The following is a 6,480-nucleotide window of genomic DNA, read 5'->3' on the forward strand; positions in this document are numbered from 1 at the left end:
ACCTCTGTTTTTTATCATCTCCTTCTAATCAGGGGCTAATTCAGACCCGGGACACCAGGTGAGTGCAATTAACTACCAGGTAGAAATAAAAAAACAGAAGTGTTTCGGCCCGCCAGGACCAGAATTGAAGAACCCTGCCATAGACTATTCAAGGTTGTAATGCATTATGTTGATTATACAGGCAGTAGGTCCTTGTTTTTCATGTTGTGATGCAAACTCCATTGTCTTGAGAGTTTAGCTCTCAACATTCTGCAAATCATGTATTACTGATGCATTATAATATTCACTCATGTCTTTGTCTTATTTTAGTTCCATTCTTGCAGTCTAATTGAGAAGCACCTCCGTCTGATGAGAGAAGACATGTCATAATCCCTCCACAGTGAACAAGATTCATTCAGCCGATTCTGTTGCAAAACGTTTCTTTAAACGGAAGCAAACGGAACGAAGTGGGGAGGGACCTACCTGAATTTTACTTCCGTTTGGTTCTTAAATGGTAAAAGGTTTCCATAATGAATACATTTACATTTTTGTCATTTAGCAGACACTCTTATCCAGAGCGACTTACAGGAGCAATTAGGGTTAAGTGCCTTGCTCAGGGGCACATCGACAGATTTTTCACCTAGTCGGCTCGGGGATTAGAACCAGCGACCTTTCGGTTACTGGCACAACGCTCTTACCCACTAAGCTACCTGCCGCCCCACCTGCCGAATACACCCTTGCTCTTTCTCCATGCGTGACAGCTCTTATTGTGGATACTTTCACCTCTGGCCTACATAGACAACTTAACCTAAAATGAATATGACCCAAACATGTAGATTAGATTAACTAATGCTTTTAGATGGGTTCACTTACAAGTTTTAAATCATGGGGGGGAAAACTCTGATCTTCTTCCCAAACCACCTCTTCTGTGACAAACCACTCTACTCAGAGACCAAGATCAGTGTCTTTGTCCATGTGGCTGTTTACCATCTGAACAGCAGAGAGAAGAGTTCAAACCAGATAGCCTTGATGATAACAGTCCTTTAGTGTCTGAGTCTGACCGTGGCTCCCCATCAGGGGCGGTGTGTTCATTAGGGCGATATGGGCGACGCACTGCCAAACGGGAAAAGGAAGGGTTTTTTTTCCTAATCAATTATATCACGGCAACAGTAGTTATCAGTGTTCTAATCTAGACGTCTGATCTGCCACTAAATGTCCAATCAGGCTAAAGTCGTGCTTCAAATGGCCCTGCCCCTTTTGGGGCGATTTCAGTCAGGTTGAAAATCGCCCAGAAGTCTCTCATAGCCTGTCATGTAAAATCTTTTTTTTTCAAATATCAGAGCTTTCAATACAATCTCTATGGGTTTCTGAGGGCTTGCACTTACGCGCTTTCGTCATACGTAACATAACCATGAACGTAACTAAGAAAAGAGCGGGTAGCAGCGTCAATAAATTCACGTACTACTATCAAGATGGCTAGCCTTCAGTGCAACTCGATTGTCTCTTTGAAAGAAGTTCACATCAAAGACCATTCAAAACGAGCTACTGGAGTGTATGCTAGCGGTCATGAGGGAACATATTGTGGAGGAGGTGAAGTCGGCGAACTTCGTAGCTATCCAAGCTGACGAGACCACGGACGTTTCTACACAGACACAGCTGGTGCTTGTGCTGAGGTACATAGATAGCAACCACAAAGTGCAGGAGCGCTTTTTTGAGTTCCTTCCCATCTCGGAATCAACCTCAGTCTCAATCGCCAGTGTGCTTTTGGAGAGACTGAACGGTCTTTTTGCCGACGAGGAGAAAGTCAAACTGTGGTGCACTGGCACTGTACCAGGTTCTCATGAGCTACAACCTCCAGGAGACGTTCTCTGAGACTGTGACTCTGTTGAACATCCTCATAACTACTCCCATGACAACAGCTGAAGCTGAGATGTTTCTTAACTTTGACACGAGTTAAGACATTCCTGCGAAATTCAATGGGCCAGGAACGTCTGAATGCACTGGCCATGCTTTCCATGGAGAGTGAACTAGTCCTCAGCATGCCTGATTTCAATGAGAAAGTCATTGACCGCTTTGCTGCATTGAAAGAGAGAAGAGAACAGTTTCAGTACAAGTAATGTAGCCTCTCTCTCTCTTTGTCCCTCCCTGTCTGTCTCTTTAACACACACACGCCCAAATCAGTTCACAGTTGATGTTGTTTAAAATAGTTATTTTTCATTTTTTTTAAAGTTTAAAAAATAAAATAATCTGTTCATTTTTACAAATCTATACAATTGGCCAGAATATGGTTGTTCATATTTACAAATCTATACAATTGGCCAGAATATGGTTGTTCATTTTTACAAAGCCATACAGATAGCTGTGTTTACCTTTTCTATAAATTATTTTCAAATTCTGTTTTCAGGCAAAATGTCTATCACTGTTCATTTTCACAAATCTATACAAGAGGGCAGAATATGGAAGTCTATAAAAATTTCTTATTACCAATAACTTGCATCAATGTTTTCAGTAGCCTCTATCAAAAGCTCCTGCTTGCTTGTTATGAATTATGCTCAGGTGCACATATTTCCAATTCAACCATGAGGCAAAAAATGTGGTAAAAGCTCTTGTTGATCCTGCAATCTGAACAAATACCAAGTTGCTGTATTTTCAGCTGATATTTCATTTGTTTATGGAAATGCATATTGTTTATGCAGTGTTGAGGAATGTGAAAGAACACCCTTGATTATTTTTACTGTGATAACTTATTTTGCTTTTGTAAGCCAACACTTTTGAGATCAGTCAATAAATGCTTCTGGCATTGACTTATATGCTGCCCCTGTCTTCATGTTGTTGCTGGACATATCTTTTTTAAAATGTGTGTAGGTCACCTAAATCATCAGAAAAATTGCCCCCCCCTGAGAATTTTTTCAGGAGCCGCCACTGCTCCCCATCGTTGCTTGCTGGTCTCGCAATTCTTGTTGTTGCTATTTCAACTCCTCTTACGTGTATTCCGGCTCAAACTAATAGGGCTGTATGTCCCTATGTAAAAAAAACGTCAAAAGCATTTTTGTCGTCCAGCTCATCCGTCAGGCTGTAGTCTTTACAAAGCCAGGGTAAATGTGTCAACCTAGATATCCTGTAATGTCGTGGCAGATAGGAACATCGTTGAGACAAGTCCAATGGCTCTATTGAAGAAGGACAACTATAGCTACTCTCTGCTAGCGAGCGTGATCTTGCAATCGGCAAAACACAAAGGCCACAATAATTGCTACAAAACATGACTCCATAAATGTTTTGATCATTTACATTTAAGTCATTTAGCAGACGCTCTTATCCAGAGCGATTTACAAATTGGTGCATTCAACTTAGGATAGCCAGTGGGACAACCACCCTTTTCTTTTTCCTTCTTTTTTTTCTTCCCCAGACAGCAGGCTCACTCAACCGATGACGTCATTGGTTGAACTATCTCGGATCTAAAATAAAAAAATACCACTATGGTGCATAATTGTGTCTGAAAGACCTCTCAGCACTCATAATTATATAGGGGTGGGGGGGGGGTCAGAGAGAAAGATAGAGAGAGAGGTTGTAAATTGGCTTAAACTCATTAACCTTCTGTGTGTGTAACCTTCTGTGTGTGTGTGTGTGTGGCCTGCAAATCTGGAACAGCATTGATCTTTATTGCTCCCTGTTGAGGAACCCGAACTTTCATATTTTTCCTCTTTGGGAAATAACAGGATGAAACGCACATTCAGTCTGCCCGCTGTGAGTCCTCTGTGTGTAATACACAATTCATACCACAAGATGGCAGACTAAAAGCAAATAATAAGATAACCTTTTCAATGACTTGCAGTACTGATGCTGGTAGCACTGTTGTTGTAGAAGCTGTTAGTAGTTGTAGTCATAGCATTTATCTTTTCACCTGTCTCTGTTCTACTAACCCGAAAAACGAACATGTGAAATTAAACTTTTGACATACCAATCTAAAAAAGAAATGTATTTGATTTTCATTACAAAAAACAACCATGGAAATTGCTCCCCCTATAAGTCCCATTTATCTCCCCTGCAAATAGAGATGTGCTAGTCTTAGTCACATCAGTTTGGGAACATCAGGGAATCAACAAGTAGCAACATGGTCCTCGACTCCCATTGTGAGCAGAAAAGCTGCCCTTTCGCCCTCTGCTCACAGTGAAATGGGATAGCTTCAGCACTCCTGTGAGAAAACGGTGGAGAAGCTTCGGCCCAGTATAAAAATACACTCTCAATTCTCAGCGTTCAGATTTAGAAAGATTTTCTGGGAACGAAAAACTGTGTTTTAGGGTAATGATGATAATGAGAATAAATGTTTCTTTTTCTTTTTGTGTACAGCAAATTCTCCAGCGTTAAATCAACACTGAGTGTTGGAACACCGTGTGGACCCATATAGACGTTGGAACAGTGTTGAATTAACACACTGCTTGGTGTTAAGCCGTATTTCCCAGAGTGCCTTTTGAGTAAATTGTAGAGTTACCACCTATGACTGTATTTGTTAGTGACAGAGATATGGTTATTGCGTTCATCCATTTTCAGTCCTATGGACTTCACCAAGTGAGATCCTGAACTATTATATCATCATTAAAATGTAATTATTCAACACAATACAATACGCATTTCATAAGGCCTTATTTTGAGGGCCTACACTCTAAACATAACAATTAACTCTGTAAGTGTTGAATTAACACTTATTGGTGTAAAATAACACCAGTTTTAGCGTTATTAACCAGAGTTGAACCAAAACCACACCCACCATTATTATATTTCCCAGCAGGCTCTATTGCTGGTTGATTTTAAGAATTGTTTGTTTCAATATCTATGTTTTTGCATTGATTGATTAATTAATCTTATGATTCTCAAATATAAATGACATACGTTTTCTAAACTAATCCAATATGTTACTTGTACTTATTGCACCCGTTACTGAAATGGTTGTTCCAGTTTAGATGCTTTAGGTAGTCTAATAATTCAGTCTTTCCAACCCGGGCAGTCATTCTGAATGCAGGTGATTAAAAATATATGTTGGATATCCCTAGGATGGATTTCATTAGGAATTACACATCACTTTGCAAGCCAACGCAATGTCACAGGTTGTGTGAATAACCTGAAATGTTGGTTGTTCGGATTACCCCAAAATGGGTAAATGTAAACATCAATTGGGGTTTTATTCACTTTCATGCTGGGTTGACCAAGCAGCTGTTTAAAAAAAAACGTAATCCATAGATTATTTTCAGGAGGCGTGGCTTATTAGGGGCATGGCTTTTATGTAGTTACCTTTGGCCACCTGTGAGAGTAAATGTCAATCCTGTTAAGTTTGTACACTGCAATGTTACATTTCCCTTGAATATTTTGCACATTTTATATAATATATTTACATATTGCAACAAAGTGGTTAGTATCACATTGGAATTTGCATAGGCTTTTAAGGAACACATACACTTATGTAAAATGCCATTTTATTTGGCTATTCCAAAATGTATCATAGTTTAAAATGTTCTACAAGTTAAACTTCAATCCATCATTAATTCAAAACAAATCCAAATAAACAATTCAAACAATAAGTAATCAATTCAAATTAGGCAAAGACAAATGGTCATCCAATCAAACAAAAGCAATCAATTAATAAAAAAAGATTCGGAAAAATCTGTCAGTCCAGTCAGTCAGTCCACAATGTGTCTTTGTGATGGGGGAGGGGAATGGGTGGGTTCTGGGCTGTCAGTTGCTGAAAGGAATTGGCAGTTGTGGTTGTTCGGTGCTGTGTCCAGGGTTGGTGCTAGTGTTGGGGCCGGGACTGGAAGTCATGCTGGGACTGGGACTGGAGGCCAAGGGTTGTTGCGGAGTCTGGTGCTAGGGACAAAAAACAGGAACTGGGAACTGGGGCTGCTGCAGGTGCTGGGTCGGGGTCTGAGTCTGTAGAGTGGAGGAAGGACAACCTGAGGAGCAAACAGACACACCTGGAAGGACAAGACCCAGAGGTCAGTGGTGGTACTCTCCTGTGGCCTGCTCGCTCCGGGCATAGGTCTAGAGCTTTAGTCCTTCCTCCACGCCTCTTCTGGTGTGGTGATGAATGGTTCCTGGTTCTGTGAGAGGGATAAGTGTAGAGGGAGGAAGGGGGGAAGGGATGGAGAGGGAGCACGGGGTGGGGGTGGTGGAGGGTATGTCCATAGGCCTGGGCTGGTGTTGGGGCAGGAGCGATGCGGCGGCAAGTTAGGACACTGGAGGCTGGAAGACGGAGGGAGCAAACAGGGCCCAGACCCACCTGGCCACGGGGCACTCACAAACAGTTGGTAGGTGTGTTCAGTGCTAGTGCCTCCTTGGGGGCAACTCTCTGTAAGTACAGTACCTTGTGCCGTCTATTGACGGATTCCCTAGTGGGGAGGCAACCATGAACAGCCGTCTGGGGAAAACTCTTCTGTTCGGAGTGTGTTGTCAGGGTCATGATGATGGGTTATTCGGGGGAGGTCCAGGTCTGGTGTTGGCCATGTCATT

Source organism: Coregonus lavaretus (genome assembly GCF_964263955.1).
Source record: "Coregonus lavaretus genome assembly, chromosome: 4".
NCBI lineage: Eukaryota > Metazoa > Chordata > Actinopteri > Salmoniformes > Salmonidae > Coregonus > Coregonus lavaretus.